The sequence below is a fragment of the Hemitrygon akajei genome, chromosome 3, assembly GCF_048418815.1.
Source record: "Hemitrygon akajei chromosome 3, sHemAka1.3, whole genome shotgun sequence".
Classification (NCBI taxonomy): Eukaryota; Metazoa; Chordata; class Chondrichthyes; order Myliobatiformes; family Dasyatidae; genus Hemitrygon; species Hemitrygon akajei.
The window spans coordinates 10228428-10247557 of NC_133126.1; positions in this window are offsets into that span (position 1 = coordinate 10228428).

Consider the following 19130-nt stretch of genomic DNA (forward strand, 5'->3'; position numbering starts at 1 on the left):
GTATAAAACATGTTTGCGTCAGTGTTATCTTGTATTTCCATACAATGTTACATTAGGCTGTTACACATCTATTGTCAGAGAAGTACTTACATAAATAGGTAAACCACTTTCATACGAGCAAGGACAGAAAACGGCAAAGTGAGTACAGTATACTTATTTAATTCAGTAAGTTATGAGTCAAAGTATTTGGTGAGTACATTTCTAACTCTTCTAGCTTCAGTCTCTTTGCCGTCTGCTCTGAAATTTTTAGGTTGCGTTCAAGAAAACAATGAAATAGCGCGCTGCCGTCTGATAGCGTTTTCAGAAGTCTCCGGTTACACTGTCCACACTGATCCTCCCAAGCAGCGTTTTCAAAAATAACCCACCCTGGAAAGTGTTTCTGAAAAGCTCCATTTTCGGGGGACGAAAACACCATTTTAGTGTGGACGGAGGGTAAAAACGAAGAGAAAAGCTTTGGTTATGGATGTATCCGGCATAATGTGGATGTAGCCTAACTCGAGCCATCCGACGCCGCCAAAATCTGCAGACAACCACAATAGAGGGCAATAGAGCTTGTCTTCTACTGAGTGAACACTGGGACAGTGGGGGGGGGGGGGGGCGTGGGGAGCCTGGAAGCAGGCAACGCCTCAACTTGAGACCTAGTCTTCGCACATACAAGATGCCAAGCTCACAGAAGATATCAGTAAAATACAACCACACAAAAAAATAGGTACATGTATTTCACTACCCAAATTGCTTCTCACTTTCTCCTAGCTTCTGTTGCCTCTGTTAGATATCTCTCTTCCTGTGACTGCAGATGCTGGAAGTCCAGAGCAAGGTACATAAAATTCTGAACAAACTCAACAGGCCAGTCAACAAATCTGGACAAAAGTAAAGAGTCAATGTTTTAGGCCAAGACCCTTCATCAGCTCCTGAGGAAGGCTTTTGCACCTTCACACCCTTTTGCTGCTTTTTTATTACCTCCTTCCCAAAAGATGCAAATATTTTTCTTTATGTCCCCTCAACAACAGTTGTGTTTGACCCACAGAACTGCTGCTCACTAGATGTTGTTCTGTTTTCCACAACATTTTCTGTCAACTCCGGAGACTGTTGTGCATGAAAATCTCAGGAGATCAGCAGTCTCTGAGATACTCAAACTACCCCATCTGGCACCAACAATCACTGTCCAGTCAAAGTCACTTATATCACATTTCTTTCTCATTCAGATGTTTGATCTGAACAACAGTTGAACAATTGACCATGTTTGCATTCTTTTATGCACAGAGTTGCTGCCAGATGATTGGCTGATAAGATATTTGATTTAAGGATAGAATTTCAGATGTGCCTAATAAAGTGGTCGCTAAGTGTATGTCACTGCTCAGTAAGGTCAGCATTTTCAAAAGATGTCACTAAGTCTGTTACACTGATTGTAAATTCTTCCACTTTATGTCCCAAATGTCTCCTTCAAAGAACTCAACTGACAGGTTAGATACTTTAAATAGAGTGCCAAGCTCTGGAAGTTATGCTGAAGTATCTTCATTATTCTATACATCAAGCAGAGGTGACCTTCATGGACTGTGCTTTTAGTTTGTCTCACAGCAGAACTGATTTCTTTTCAGAGCTGTTGTTTGACTATCAGAACCAGTGTCCTACCATGTAATTGTAAAACCAATGCAGTGAACAACATGCAATTTAAGACCATAATACCATAAGACATAGACATAAACCATTCGGCCCATCAAATCTGCTCTGCCCTTCCAGCATGACTGATTTATTATCCCTCTGAACACCATTCTCCTGCCTTCTCCCCATTACCTTTGAACCCCTGATTAATTAACCTATCAACCTTTGCCTTAAATATATCCAATTAATTGGCCTCCACAGCCTTGTGGCAATGAATTACACAGACTCAACACCCTTTGGCGAAACAAATTTTTCCTCATCTCTGTTCTAAATGGATATACCTCTATTCTGAGGCTGTGTCCTCTCATCCTAGATACCCCCACTATAGTAAACATCCTCTCCACATCTAGGCTTTTCCATATTTGATGGATTTCAATAAGACACCCCCCCCCCTCATTCTTTTAACTACAGTGAGTACATGCCCAGAGCCATTAAATGCTCTGCATATTTTAACTCTCATTCCTGGGATCATTCTCATGAACCTCATCTGGATACTCCCCTAAACCAGCACATCTTTTCTAGATAAGAAGCCCAAAACTGCTGTCAAATCTCCAAGTGGGATCTGACCAGTGCCTCATAAAGCCTCAGTTTACCCTTTTCTATTCTAGTTCTCTCGAAATGAATGCTAACATTATATTTGCCATCCTTACCACCGACTCAAGTTAACCTTCAGGAAATCTGGCACGAGGACTCTCAAATCCCTTTAAATCTCTGATTTTTGAATTTTCTCTCCATTTAGAAAATATTAGATGCTGTTTTTCTTCTACCAAAGTGCATGACCATGTACTTCCCTGCACTAAATCTGCCATGATTGAATGATGGAGCAGACTCGATGGGCTGAATGGCCAGTTCTTTGCCCATTGCCCAACCTGTCCAAGTCCTTCTGCAGTCACCCTGCTTCCTCAACACTACCTGCCCCTTTGCCTATTTTCGTATTGTTCGCAAACTTAGCCACAAAGCAATCAATTCTTTTTCATCATTTTACCAATGGGAACTGGAAATACAGAGTGGAGGCTAGTTCAGTTGGACTTTGGATCCATGACCCTTTTAGTACTGAGGGGAGGAGCTGGACAGTGGTAATGCATGATCGTATGAGGAAATGCAGGCTGCTCATGCTTTTCTCTGTTCCATTTAGGATAATTACCTGAGCTATTCTAACAGATGCTACAAGAATTGCAGCATTGGAAAAACTCCTTGGTAGTCACATGCACATAAGTAAATAAGGGATTTAGAGGGAAATGTTAGACTGATCATGAAGTAGGTTTATATTTGTTGGCAGAACTTTGTGGGCCGAAGAGCCCCTGTTGTTCGGTATTGCTCTATAGTCAGTGGATATTTTATTAGATGCCTCTTGTACCTAATCAAGTGGCCACTGAGTGTATGTTCATGGAGTGCTGCTGCTGTAGACCATTCACTTCAAGGTTCAATGCCTTGTGAATTCAGAGATGCTCTTCTGCACACCACTGTTGTAACGTGTGGATATCTGAGTTACTGTTGCCTTCCTGTCAGCTTGAACCGGTCCGGCCACTCTCCTCTGACTTCTCCCATTAAAAAGGCATTTTTGCCCACAGAACCACAGCTCACTGGATGCTTTTGTGGTTTTGCATCATGCTCTTTAAATTCTAGAGACTGTTGTGTGAGAAAATACCAGGAGATCAGCAGTTTCTGCAATACTCAAACAGCCCCTTCTGACACTAACAATCATTACACAGTCAAAGTTACTTAGATCACATTTCATTCCCTTTCTGATGTTTGGTCTGAACAACAAATGAATTTCTTGAACATGTCTGCATGCTTTTTTTTTGCATTAAGGTGCTGCCACAGGACTGGCTGATTAGATATCTGCACTATCTAATCAAGTGTACCTGATATAATGGCCACAGAGTGTATGTTCTATGTTCTGTGAATTCTCTGATTTACTCTCTAGAATGGATGTTCTTTTGGGAAAGAGAGATATGAAGATGAAACTTTCAATTGGTTCCTGTCAACTCTACTACTCATGCCATTTTGCATGCCTTAGTTTTAATTAAATCCCCACTAGCTGTAACCAGTTGTAAATGTAGATTCTGTCTTTGCTCTTTCATTCTGTTTCTCATTTTCATCATCTCTGGTCTGAACCACAGAGATGCAGAAGAACCAATCCTTTTTGTTCTCTCCTGGCATGCTGCAGTATTATAGTTTGATCCTATTTTATCACTGTGGGCCATAAAATAATTTTTATTGTAAGTCCATAAACCATAAGATATAGGAGCAGAATTAGGCCATTCAACCCATCGAGTCTGCTCCATCATTCAATCATGGCTGATTTATGACCCTCTCAACCTATTCTCCTACCTTCTTCCCATAACCTTTGATGCCTTCACTAATCAAGAACCTATCAACCTCTGCTTTAAATATACCCTATAAACTGGTCTTCACATCCACCTGTGGCAATGAAATCCACAGGTTCACCACATTCTGGCTGAAGAAATTCCTCCTCAGCTCTGTTCTAATGGGACGTAATTCTATTCTGATGCTGTGCCTTCTAGTCCTAGAGTCCTCCACAATAGGAAACATCCTCTCCACATCCACTCTATCTAAGCCAGGGGTTCCCAACCTGAGGTCTACAGATCCCTCAATTGAAGATAGGGGTTCACGGCACAAAAAAGATTGGGAGCTCCTTATTTCGGCCTTTCAATGTTTGATAGGTTTCAATGAGGTTCCCCCTTATGTTTCTAAACTCTAGTGAGTATTATAAATACCACATAATTCAGTCACAACGGTTTTGAAGATACACTTGAGTATTGTTAACCTGGATCAACCAATCTTGTCTAGAATTAGAGAACTCTGGTGCACATTTCCCTGATGACTTCCAAGTTTGCATACATTATTTGAATTTATTACATCTGAGCTGGATAAAATACAACACACATATGTTGAAAGAGAAATCAATTATTTAAAAGTTCATCTCACAAAAATAAAAGGTTGTGCCACATGATGAACACCATATGCAAGTTTTTCTCCTCCTCTCCATGCACATACTAGCATGTACATTAATCATTACTCTAAGCATTGACTTTAATTAAAATATCGTGATGTTGCATTTTATGTTTGAAAGTTTAGCAAGTTTGCCCAAAAGGTAAAAAAAACAATGTTAAGACTATAAGATCATAAGATATAGGAACAGAATTAGGCCATTTGGCCCATCAAGTCTGATCTGCCATTTCATCATAGCTGATCCATTTTCCCTCTCAGCCCCATTCTCCTGCCTTATCTCCTGACTAATCAAAAATCTATCAACCTGTGCCTTCAAAATACCCAATAACTTGGACTCCAGAGCCCCCTAATGATTTGATTTGATTTCATTTCATATCAACAGGACAACACCACTCCCTGTGCTTACCTGTCTGTTCTTTCAATACAATGTCCGTCCTTGAACGTTAAGCTCCCAGCGATAATCTTTCAACCACGATTCAATGATGCCCACAATATGATACTTGCCAATCTGTAACTGTGCTACAAGTTCATCTACCTTTTTCCATGTACAGCGTGCATTCAAATACAACTCGTCAGTCTTGTATTTGCCCTTTTCAATTTTGACACTTCTTGCATTGTAACTCCCGATAATCAGTTTCTCCTGACTAGGAGTCTCTCTAAGCATGTTGGTTTGAAAACCATCACTCCAACACTTATCACTCTGGTTCCCATCCCCCTGCCAAATAGGTTTAAACCCTCACAAACTGCTTAAATATTATAAGCTAGTCAGTTTCTTGTGAACTATGGAATATACTTTAATCCATGTTCTTCCATTTTACAGCATTGGTCAACACCACTGAGACAAAAGAGTAAGACTGAACTAGCAAAGGGAACTGAGGACCTCTGTATGCTATGTACAATGCTCCAACTTGATGGTACTGGTGAACTGCTGCTCACCCAGCTTGGGCTATCTTTTATTTATTATATTTATTGAGATACATTGTAGGCCCTTCCAGCACTTAAAACCACACTGCCAGCAACACCCCTCCCCACCCCTGATTTAACTTTAACCTAATCACAGGACAAGTTACAATGACCCAACAATCTACCAATTGGTATGTCCTTGGCCTGTGGAATGAAACTGAAGTATCTGGAGAAGTCACGGGGAAAGCATACAGACTTCTTACAGGCAGCAGCAGGAATTGAACCCAGGTTGCTAGCTCTGTAAAGCTAACCACTAAGTGACCTATCTAATGGACAGTTGCTGGGCAGAGATACAAGATAAGCGAAGAGAGATTTTAAAGATTTAAAGATTATAGATAAAGATTAGCTTTATTTCTCACATGTACAGACAAACATGGAAAGATACATACAATGAAATGCAACATCTGTGTCAGTAACCTATAGAGTCCAAGGATAAAGCTGGAGGCAGCTTGCAAGTGTTACCACACAGCCTGTGCCAACCTAGCAAGCCACAATTCACAAATCCTAACCTGAACCTGGCATGGAGAAAGTTGCAGTTCCTGGAACAATCACACTCAGTCACTGTGAAAACGTACCAGCTCCTTACAGACAGCAATGGGAATTAAACCATGATTTCCATATACTGTGTGCATTAAAATGCAACTCCTTCAGTTCTGTATTCACCCTTTTCATTCTGACCACCTTTTGCATCGCAACTCCCTATGATCAGTTTCTCCAAGTGGAGAAATTTCTTTTGCCAAAGGGTGTTGAATTTGTTACCGCATGCAGCTGTGGAGGCTATGTCATTGGGTGAGATTGATAGGTTCTTGGTTGGACATGGCATCAAAAGTTACGGGGAGAAGGCTGGGAAAGGGTTGAGGAAGAAGTATCAGCTATGATTGAATGACAGAGCAAAATTGATGGGCCAGATGGCCTAATTCTGCTCCTATATCTTATGATATTATGTTTGGTGTTTGCAGGTACTGTAACACATTATGTTAGCTCCTACACTATCACGCTGTGCAATGTTGTGTCTGATTAAAACCAAGCCACACAAAAGCGTTAACTGAGAAACATAAAAGTTTTCATTTACACAATAAACGTCCAGAAGAGTCCAAGAAAATCTCATTCTATTCACATGCTGTTTATACTTCTTCAACATGAAGATAAAAAAATCGATCCACTACAGTTTCAATAGCTATAATTAACTTCAATATTTGGAATATAGTCAGGTAAGTTTACAGAATTACATAGTTATAAAGGTGGCAGGGTGGGGATACCTGGAGGAGTAAGGCAACCTGCAGGTCACCCTTGGGCAAGGTGTGGCACCTGCTTAGCCCCTCCCTGATGAAACCATGGGAGCAGGTGGTGGATGGTCATATGAGCAGCTGGTACGTATCACAAGTCCTGGTTATGTGACCACTGATGCCAGGCAAACAATCTCTGAAGAGAATTGATAATGGCTGGGTCACCCATCCTGTAAAGACACTGCCCAGAAGAAGTCAATGGCAAACTACTTCTGTAGAAAAATTTGGCAAGAACAATCAATGTCATGGAAAGACCATGATCACCCACCTCATACGACATGGCACATAATGAATGACATGAAATGCTGGAGGAGCTCAGCAGGCCAGGCAGAATCTATGGGAAAGAATAAACAGTCAACACTTTGGTCCAAGACCCTTCATTAGGACTGAAAAGGAAGACTTCTCCTTTGTCTCCAATCCTCATGAAGGGTCTTGGTCCGAAATATCGACTGTTTACTCTTTTCCATAGATGCTGCCTGACCTGCTGAGCTCCTCCAGCATTTTGTACACATTGCTTTGGATTTTCAGCATCAGTAGATTTTCTTGTGTTTGTGACATAATGAATGAACATATTTACAATGGCTACACATCCCAATCAGCATAAGGTCTTTGAATATTCAGCACTGGAGTCTGTTCAAATAGCCAGATATACAAAATATATCCTTTTTATTACCGCGTTGAGCAATGGTTCCATGAATATACAAATAACCAGAAATTTAAGTAAAGAAACAGATCTCTCCTGAACAACACAGACAAAATGCTGAAGGAACTCAACCAGTCAGGCAGCATGAATGGAAAAAAATAAACAGTGAATGTTTCCAGTAGAAACCCTTCATCAGGATTGGAAAGGAAAGGGATGATACCAGACTAAGGTGGGAGGAGGGGAGGCAGGACCAGCTAGACGGTGATAGGTGAAGCTAGGTGGGTGGGAAAGGTAAAGGGCTGGAGAAGAAGAAATCTAATAGGAGAGGAAAGTGGATCAGAGGAGAAAGGGAAGAGGAGAGGTACTAGGTGGAGGTGATAGGCAGGTGAGGAGAAGTGGTAAGAGGCCAGAGTGGGGGCAAGAAGGAGATCAGGGGATGGATAAAAATATACTGGAAGAAGAAACTAATGTACATACCATCATGTAGGAGACTAACCTAGATGGACTAGGAGGTGTTACTACTCCACACTGAGAGTGGCCTCATTGTGGCAAAAAAGGAGGCTATGGACTGACATGTTGCAACAGGAATGGGAATTAGAATTAAAATGTTTGGCTGCTGGAGAATTCCACTTTGGGTGGCTGGAGTGGAGGTGATCAATAAAGTGGTCCCCAGTTTACAATGGGTCTCGCCTGTACAGAGGCAGCTTCATTGGGAGCAATAGACACAATAGGCAACCCCAACAGATTTGCAGGTGAAGTGTTACCTCACATGGAAGGACTGTTTGGGGCCCTGAATGGAGGTGAAGGAGGAGGTGAATGGGCAGGTGTAACATTTACATCACTTGTAAGGCTAAATGCCAGGAGAGAGATTAGTAGGAAGGGATGAATGGACAAGGGAATCATAGTGATCCCGTGGAAAGCAGAGTGGGAGCGAGGTGGTAGAATCCCTTTGAAGATAGTGGAAGTTGCAGAGAATGATGGATGCTGAGGTTCACAGGGTGGTAGGTAAGGACAAGAGGAACTTTACCCCTGTTAAGATGGTAGGAAGATGGGCTGAGCACGGATGTCCAGGAAAAGGAGGCGATATGGGTGAGAGTAGCATCAGTGTGAAGGAAGGGGAACCCCATTCCTTGAAGAAGGACATATGTGGTGGAGATGAAGCAACTGAGAAAAAAGGAATAACATTTTCACAGGGGTCAGGGTGGGAAGAAATATAGTCAAGATTTCTCCTGAATTGCATGAAGAGTCATGTGCTAGTAGCAGGAACATTCGTCTATTCTCTTCTCCTCTGTAGTTTCAATAGAGCAGAGTCAGAATGATTAAAAGAGACCTGAGAGGTAACTTCTTTCTATAGAGAGTTGTGAGTACTTGTAATAAGCTATCAGAGGAATTGTTTAAGGCAAAACATTTAAGAGACATTTAGAGAGGGACATGGGGGTGGGTAGGGAGGGTGTGGTTGCAGGCAACTGGGAGGATGCTCTGGTTGTCATTGAACAGATGGGCCAAAGGGCCTGTTTCCATGCTGTATTATTCAATGACCCTATGACCTCTGTAACAGGAAGGATATGACCGGGGGTCAACAGACGTACGAAAACACAATCATCACAGAAGGTTGTACAGCTGGTTTCTTCCAAAGCAACAACCTACTTTGGAAATGTACCACTGATCATTCATTGTCACTGGATCTATGTGCTGGAACTTCATACCCAGTGTCACCATGGCAACCTTCCTTAGGCGGATTGCAGCGGCTGGTTACCGTCACCTCAAGACCAATTAATTAATAAATAAACAAACAAGCAAATGAAGTGTAATGTAATGTAGTCTTCAGCATGACACTGTTACAGCTCAGGGTGTTGGAGTTTGGCGTTTGACTCCACTGTCACGTGTAAGGAGTCGGTATATCCTCACCGTGGAGCACATGGGTTTCCTCCCACCGTGCAAAGGCAGGCCGAAAGGCTTGTTTCTATGCTGTGCTCTTTCTATGAGATACTGTACCAGCTAGTAGGTGAATTGGTCATTGTAAATCATCCTGTGACTAAGCTAGGGTTAAGTCGGTGGCTTTCTGGGTGGTGATACTCAAAGGGAAGAGCTGGCAGGCCATGGTATATCTCTAAATCAAATTAAAAGAATAAAAATGAACATTGACTGAGTCAGTAATGGCCAGATTCCAGAAAATGAATTTTTAAAAAATTTTGCTTCATTGATGTTGCTTTACCAGGAATGTGGAAGAAACACTGGATGCGCAGATCAGAATTTCTAATGTCCTGCTGGGCAAAATGCCGATGGGACAGCAGCAGATCTGAGGAAGTTCCTGGCAGCAAACCTATCCTGTATATTTAGGATCAGATGCTCTTGATTTTTGAATCAGCATCAGACACCTGTACTGAATTTTCACCATTTGTGTTCAGATTTTAACATATTTTTAACAAAAGAGGGATTCAAAGCATTATTAAAGCCTAAACATAGCTCAATTTGAGAAGAGATTGTCAAGATTCATAAATAAGCATCTGCTGAAAATGGCAAGTATTTGCCATGAACACTGAGTGTCAAGGTTTGTAAATATCTTTTAATCATCATTAAGCATTTAACATGTTCATAAAAATCGCAATCATCAGCTTTGCAGTGATTGTTCTGAAGAGATGACAAATACACAAAATGCACAACACATTTTTTCCTGCTTCTCGTATTGGGGTTTGAACTGAGCCCAGAATAAAGGACCAAATTGCTCTCTCTCTCTGCTGTTTTTACAGAATTCACTACATCTACCAAATAAAATTGACTGATTTTTGCATGCAGTACTATCATCCCCTAAAAACTAATACATAAACTTTAAGACCTTGGCCTTAATATCCTCTTGTGCAGTTGGATCCTCAGTTTCCTCACTTGTCAGTCAGTCTGGATTGGCAGCTTAATCTTCTTCAGAAGTATCATCAGCACAGGTGCACTACAGGCCTGTGAGCTTAGCCCCCTGCTCTACTCACTTTATAATTAAGACTTGTTAGCGAAGCACAGCTCCAATGCCATATTTAAGTTTGCTGATGACACCACTGCCATGGGTTGGATCTAAGGTGGTATCAGATCAGTAGATAAGAGGGTGATTGAAAATCTGGCTGAGTGGTGCCACAACAACCTCCCACTTAGTATCAGCAAGACCAAGAAGTTGACTACTGACTTCAGGGGGAGGAAACCAGAGATCCATGAGCCAGTCCTCATTGGACGATCAGAGGTGGAGAGGATCAGCAACTTTGAATTCCTCATATCAGAAGACCTCTCGTGGGACTAACACAGAAAGTGCAATTATGAAGAAAGCACAGCAGTGCCTCTACAACCTTAGTAGGTTGTGAAGATTCAGCTTGACATCTAAAACTTTGACAAACCTCCATAGATGTGTGGTGGAGAGAATATTGAGTGATTGCATCACTGCCTGGCATGGAAACATCAGTGTCCTTGTATGGAAAATCTTTCAAAATGCAGTGGATACGGTCACATTTGTCACAGGTAAAGCACTCCCCACCATTGAACACATCCAACACGAGAAGAGAGCATTTTGGCAGGAAAGCTGCATCCATCAACAGGGGCCTCCATCACCCTGATCATGCTCTCTTCTCGTATCTGCCATGAGGAAGAAGATACAGGAGCCTCAAGATTCACACCAACTATTTGCAGTTTGTTATCTTTTACACTCTGGCTGTCCACCCCGTAGATGCGGTATTTCATTGATTCTATTTATGGCTATTGGATTTATTGAGTCTGTCTGAGGCCTCTGTCAGTCAGAGATGATGACAGATATTGTGTCCTGGCTGTCTGGAAAAGAAAGCCTGGGCAATATGATATGGAGAGCAACCTGTGCCCAAGGAGCAAGCTCCCTCTCTCTACACATCTGATAAACCCAAAGGAATGGCAGAGACAATGGTTTGGCACCACAGGGATTGCCAGTCAATATTGAACTCAATGTAGGACTGTCTTACAAGGTTTACTTCTGAAGCCTTCCCCATGAGTGGGTATAGCCACAAGGCAGAGGAGGGTTGAGATCAGAATTTTCCTTTTCCTAGATAAACTGCCAAATATGGCTGATGAGCCCCAACTGCCCATAACAACTGGTTTTAAGATGCCTGTAACCCAACCTTACTCTTTCTCCTGTCAGTATAAATAGTACTGCCGCGATTAGTAGTTAAGCCACTTGTGAAGGCCAGGAGCTGGACTTGGTTATCAGAGACGATCTGAGGACCACATCATTGGGAGAATTTAATAGGAAGTGGGAGCTTGTCCCCAATACCACTTGCAACTATAACAACTTTAAGGAACCACTTATTGAATATGTCTGCAAGAAAATAATTCTCAGGGTGGTATATGGTGACATGTATGCACTTTAATAATAAATTTCATTTGAGCTTAGAATAGCTAGAACAAGAAAAGCACCTACCTTGACCATACCTTCTTGTTTCTCACCACTGCGGTCCTTTGTCTCTGCCCGTACGCCGGGAGTAATTCTGCAGCTCATTAGTTACTTTTGAAAAGGAATGTAGGAACTCAAGTGGGTTATTTGTACACAAGCTTACACAATGATAATTCCTCAGATATTCACTCTTTGATCAGTTGTGCTAAATGACAATACAGGTGCATCAACACATTGAATTTGCACTGATGTTCCTTCCATTGTCTTACTCAATGTATCACACTCTTTCTAAAGATATCATAAAATAAACAGTAAGTCAAACTAGCAAAAAGGGTATTTTACTAAGTACAATAAAATACAATAACAAGGCAGAATTGACTTGTTGCTTTGCAACAGGAACAGATGTGGTTTCTGGCAGTGTCCAGTCTCAGTGTAATGCTTCATTCAAGAGGAGGCTAAATTCCAGTACACCTGGAGGCTAAATTCCAGGAGGCTAAATTCTGGAGGCTAAATTCCAGGAGGCTAAATTCCAGTACAACTGGAGGCTAAATTCCAATCGGTCAGATTCAGCCCAGTTCTCATTGTCAAGTCTCCAGAGTGGAACTTCAACTGCAATCAGCCAACTTAAAGGAATGAACTATGGCGCCACAGTAGCATCACCGTTAGCACAACACTTTTAAGATCAGAGCATCAGAGTTCGATGTTCAATCCAACATCACCTGTAAGGAGATTGGATGTTTATTCCCATGAATGCATGGGTTTTCTCCGGATGCTCCAGTTTCCTCCCACTGTCCAAAGATACACTTGCTTGTTGGTTAATTGGTTAGTGAAAATTGTCGAGTGATTAGGCTAGGGTTAGATAGATGGGTTGCTGGGCAGTGTGGTTCATTGAGCAGGAATGGACCGTGTCACACAGCATCTCTAAATAAATAAAACTGTTCATTCCAGGCTAGCATTGTCGTTACACTGGAATTGAAGCTTTATTTTACTTCTAACTAAGCTATAAAGTTGACCTAGTAATGCTAGCTGGCTTCATTTGATACAGTTTCCCTGAACAATTCTTCTTCACTGTAATAAGACACTCGGATGGCAAGTGCTCATATATTATCCTTGGTATTCATTCCATATTGCTGCTCTATGCTGTCCTCACCTTTGCTTTCAACATAGAGCAAGAAAGAATTCCAAGCAAATTTGCACTTCAGACTTCAGCTCCATGAACAGCTACTTGGAACTTAAAGAAACCTGTGTACAGAAATGCCTACACACCACCCACTTTATCATTTTCTGTCAGATTCGCCTTATGTACAGACACCCTGTGCCTAGCGTTGCTTTATGGACATACAATTGCGGGGCAATAAAGTAGTGCAGTTGTAAGCACAACACTTTATAGTATGAACAACAAGTGACCCGGGCTCAATTCCCAGCGTTGCCTATAAGGATGTTTTCCTCTGACCGCTTGGATTTCTTCCGGGTGATCTGGTTTCCTCCCACAGTCCAAAAATTGGTAGTTTAATTGGTCATTGCAAATTTTCCTGTGATTAGGTTGGAATTAAATTGCAGGATTGCTGGGTGGTGTGACTCAAAGGGCCTGAAGGGCCTTTTCCACTCTTTGTCTCAATAAATAAGAAAATAAAACGAACTGATGTATGTATATAAGTTAATGTATCTTATGCATTTATATCTATTGTGTTTTTATTTTTGTGTTTTTTTTGGGCTGCATAGATCCAGAGTACCAATTATTTTGTTCTCCTTAACACTCTTGGACTGGAAATGACATTAAACAATCTCGAATTATGAATGTTGAGAAAATAGTTAATGTTCTGTCATAATACATCATGAGGGAAAGATTTATTATTCATTAGGAGAACATTGAGCTGTAAATGACTTCCCAATTAATTTTCATTAAGTGATCAGTACCTTATCAGGTGAATATTTGGAACTGTCACAGTCCGCTACATAGCTCTCACACAATGTTAAATATGAATGGCTAGTGGTCAAAAGCAAAAGCATTTATTTTGCTAAATGTGCATTAAGAAACACTATAGAAAATGATTATCTTATAATGTTAATATAGACTCCTGGCATTAACAATTCCATGCAAATGTTCTGGGTTGGTATTAGAACAGCGAATGTTAGAAGTTTGCATACATAATGGAGAAGTTTTTTGTACTGGTGTAATTAATGGCATTTGCTCAGTAGTGTAAGAGACATGGAATATGAGAACACAGCTGTGACTACATCTGCTGTGGCTGCTGTTTATGAGCGGGCTGTTTTATGCACAAGATGAATGATAATCAGCATGCAAGTTGACAGCTATGTTGGAAGGGAGTATCTGGTGCATTGTAATGCACAACATATCTGCTGGGCTCTTTTTCAAATAGTATAAACTTTCGCTTGATAAAATGTTTACCCTTTCCAACTCCCAAAGAGCTTAAACATAAGGAATGGTGTTTTGCAGATCTGTTCAAATGTGTACAATATGCATTCTTCCTAACCATGAGGGAGCTCTATTCAATAACAGTGGTATGGTCCACTACCTTAATGAGGCCTTTGGAATTGTATTGTCTGATTGGTTGAGGTCCAGTTGTCTTAACTCATTAATCCCAGCACATGCACTCAGCATTCTTTAAGCACATTTGTGTGCTTTAAATTGATTTCTGTTTTGTGATATACCGTTGAAAGCACTCAGAGGACTAATTTAAGTCAACCTCAGCATTCATCTCTAGTCCCAATATTGTGTTGAGGTGTCTACCTCTGGGGCTCTTTTGCTTTATGTAAAGACAGCACTTTGAACGTTTCAAACCAATGGGGAAGAAGACAGGCTTTAATTTATTTATGATATTAAGAGAAGTTTCAGATTTAGGGTGGTAGTTCTGAACACAGAGGAACATCCATTACTACCTTTGTCAGTTGTCACATTTCATCTGCAGTGAAGTTTGTGATGCTAAAGTAAGAAAGAAGAAAACAAATTGGAAAAAAAAGCTAATGCAAAAGGTGAAAAAAGTGAAATGAAATAAAGCTAGAAAATATCAGGAAATGCATAATCAAGACAATAAGACCATAAGACATAGGAACAGAAATAGGCCATTCAGTCCATCGAGTTTACTCCAGCATTCCATCATGGGTGATTTATTATCCCTCTCAACCTCATTATCCTGCCTTCTCTGCGTAACCTTTGATGCCCTTACTAATCAAGAACCTGTCAACCTCCACTCTAAATATACCCAATGGCTTGGGCACCACAGCTATCTGTGGCAATGAATTCCACAGATTCACTACCCTCTTGCTAAGAAATTCCTCATCATCTCTGTTCTAAGTGGATGTCCCTCCATTCTGAGGTCGTGCCTCTGATCCTAGACTCCCCTACTATCGGAACATCCTCTCCACATTCACTCTGTGTAGGCCTTTCAATATTCAATAGTTTTCAATAAAATTCTCCTTCATTCTTCTAAGCTTCAGTGAGTACAGGTCCAGAGCCATCAAACGCTCCTCATACATTAAACCTTTCAGTCCCGGAAACATATGAAATGCATTTGATGGTTCTGGGCCTGTATTCACTGGAATTCAGAAGAATGAGGGCAGATCTAATTGAAACCTGTTGAATCGTGAAAAGCCTTGATGGAGAGGATGTGGAGAGGATGTTTCCTGTGGTAGGAGATCTAGGACTAGAGGATATAGCCTCAGAATAGAGGGGTGTCCTCTTAGAATTGAGACAAGGAGGAATTTCTTTAGCCAAAGAGTGGTGAATCTATGAAATTCATTGCTGCAGACTCCTGTGGAGGTCAAGTCATTAGGTGTATTCAAGGCAGAGGTTGATATATTCTTGAGATGGGAAATAGCAGGGAGAAGGCAGAAGACTGGAGCTAAGAGGAATAAGTAATTAGCCATGATAATATGGCGGTGCAGGCTTGGTGAGCCAAATACCCTAATTCTGCTCCTATATCTTATAGTCTTATGGTCTAAAGTTAGGTTGCTGAAATTAGTTGCTAATATTTTGCTATATACCCTAAGTCCAGAACATGCAATAACTTTCATACCCACAATTTTTAATCTGATCTATGAATTTAACAACTGCATTACCACCATAATGAATTCATCCCTGGAATGAGCAATGAAGTTGACTTGATATACTGAGCAAAATAAAAAAGTCTTTTCTGCAACCGAATTTTGACAGAACAATTATAAATAATTCACTTTTAAATTCCACTTTCACAGATAAAGTGGCAGGGCAGATGCATCATTTAAAATGTTGATGTTTATAAAACTTTTGATAAATAGTTCCAAAATTTTCAATCTAAAATATCATTCAAATGAGTGTTTCTGCTAGAACTCAACATTCAAATAAAATCAATCTTGCTTTATCTTTTTTAAATGTTATTCTTAAGTGTTGAAGTTTGGCTTAATTAATGATTAAACAATGACAACTTAACATCAATATCATAGTAAACAGAATTAACATTGTCAATAATATTAGCATTTTAGGATTATATTTCCACCCCATTAACATATTAAATAAGAGTCTATGCTATAAAGAAACTTTGGAAAATGTAAAGCCCTCACAATTAAATAAAGTAGCAGAATTTAAAGGTGTGACTGCATTGGAAAGGTAGCTGAGAAGATTTTTAAGTATGTTGTCTAGATCAGAGCACGTCAGTCATGTGGATAGGTATGGTTCGTTTTCCCTGCAGGAGAAGGCAGAATGGTGACTTTATCAAATTGTGAGAGGGATAAGTAGGGTAAATATTTTTCTCTCCATGGTGATTGCATCTAAGAAAAGAAGGCATAAATTTAAGTTGGGAGGTCAAAGTTTAGAGGACACCTGAAGGGAATCTTTTTCACACAGAGTGTGGTTGAAATCTGCCGTGCTCTGCAGGAAGAAATGGTGAAGGCAGATACTCTCACAACCTTTAAGAAGCATGTAGCTGCAGAAAATCACAGATCTAGTATTAATAGAGATGATGATGATGATGTCGACTCAGGCCAGCATCGGGCATTTTCACGCCTTACAAGGCTGAAAGACTGTGTGGCGTGCCACTCCTCACACAGACATTTTGCAGTATTTTTCTTTATTTTACGAGGTCGAGTTGCGAGCTCAACACTCACCTGGCATGGATGGAAAGAGTGCTTGGGAACGGCCCGACTGGATTCGAACCCGGGAACCTCCGTTCCAGAGTCCAGCGCTGATGCCGCTGCACCACCAGCTGACCTTAGTAAACTGTACTAATATAGATTGATATTCACCTGCACCAGTTTAAGAAGGTGCTGCTGAATCTCAGTGATTTGTAGCTGGTGGCCAATGAAACAAAGAAAACAACTAAATACTTGGCTAATCACTCTTTTCCTGGCAAACGGTTGTCGAAAACAATAGCATGTACATACAAATGTCATTCCTACAAGGAGTTATCATTTCTCCAGTATAAGTTCTTAGTTCGATATCTGCAGGCTTCAGTTCAGTATCTTTGAACTGCCATTCAAACTCATTTTGTAGAATGACTGGAATAGATGAGCCAGTGTCTAATTCCACCTTAATTATTTTGCTGTTTAGAAGTCAATGGCAAATTGCTTGTCTATTGTTAGTTTTCACATTGTAAATCTTCAGGCTATCTAGACTGTGTTATTCTCTTCACATATGTGGGTTAGTGCTCTTTTTGAACCAGACTTTGTATCTTCCTTTTCTTCCCTGTGCAGCCAATTTATTTTTGTCTGCCCAACACACATTTTTATATGTGACCTATTTTGTTGGAATTGAATTGAATTGACTTTATTACCTACATCCTTCATATACATGAGGAGTAAAAATCTTTGTGTTACATCTCCATCTAAATATGCTATGTGGAATTTATAGTAATTTATAATAAATAGGATGTTCAACAGGATAGTCAATATAACATAGAAATACAGTTGTGTCAGTAGTCTGATGGCCTGGAGGAAGATGCTGTCCCAGAGCCTGTTGATCCTGACTTTTATGCTGTGCTACCATTTCCTGGATGGTAGTAGCTGGAACAGTTTGTGGTTGGGGTGACTCGGGTCCCCAGTGATCCTTCAGGACCTTTTCACACACCTGTCTTTGTAAATGTCCTGAATAGTGGGAAGTTCACATCTACAGATGCCTTGGGCTGTCTGTGCCACTCTCTGCAGAGTCCTATGATTGAGGGAAGTACAATTCCCATACCAGACAGTAATGCAACTAGTCAGGATGCTCTCAGTTGTGTCCCTAGTTCTTAGGATTTGGGAGCCCAAATCAAACTTCTTCAGCTGTCTGAGGTGGAAGAGACGCTGTTGTGCCTTTTTCACCACACAGTCGGTATGTACAGATCATGTGAGATCCTCGGTGATGCTTATGCCAAGGAATTTAAACCTGTTAACCCTTTCAACCCCCGATCTATTGATGTCTCCATTCCTTCTGTAGTCCACGACCAGCTCCTTTGTTTTTGCAAGTTTTCTCTTGAAATCTGCATTAGTCTGCTGTATACCAGGCCTTGACACAATGGTAACACAACTTTTTTGGCCAGACCAATTTCTGTATAGACATTGCAATTTTGTTCATGCTCACCTTCATCCCTGGATGTGTTTGTTTTGTTGTTGTTGTTCGTCCCTTGGAGTCGAAGACGACCACAACTTCTGTCAGGTGGAGGGTTTGTGACGTGGGTCCGGAGGTGACTGGTGAGGCCAATCCGGGCCCTGAAAGCTCGCCCACATGTGGGACACATGAGGGTAGGTGCTGCAGTGGAAGTGGAGGTAGCTCGAGCCTTGCGCGCGGCACGTTTCCTCTGAGCCTCTTGCGTGCGTCTGATTTCTGCTGCATACACTCCTTTAGTGGTCCTGCTCCACCAGGTTGGGCGGTCCAGAGCAAGTGATTCCCAGCTACTGGGATTGATGTTGAGGTCTTTGAGGGACACTTTGAGGCAGTCTTTGAAACGTTTCTTCTGCCCTCCAACTGAGCGCTCGCCCTGGCTCAGCTCTCCATACAGCAGCTGTTTTGTTAGTCGACTGTCAGACATCCTGACGACATGGCCAGCCCATCTGGCTTGGGCTTTCTGTAGGAGGGTGTAGACGCTGTGGGTGCTAGCCCACTCCAGGACCTCCGTGTCTGGGACTTTGTCCTGCCATCGTACGTGGAGAAGTCTGCGGAGGCAGCTCAAGTGGAAGTGGTTGAGCTGTTTAGCGTGTCTGCTGTAGACAGTCCAGGTCTCGCTGGCATAGA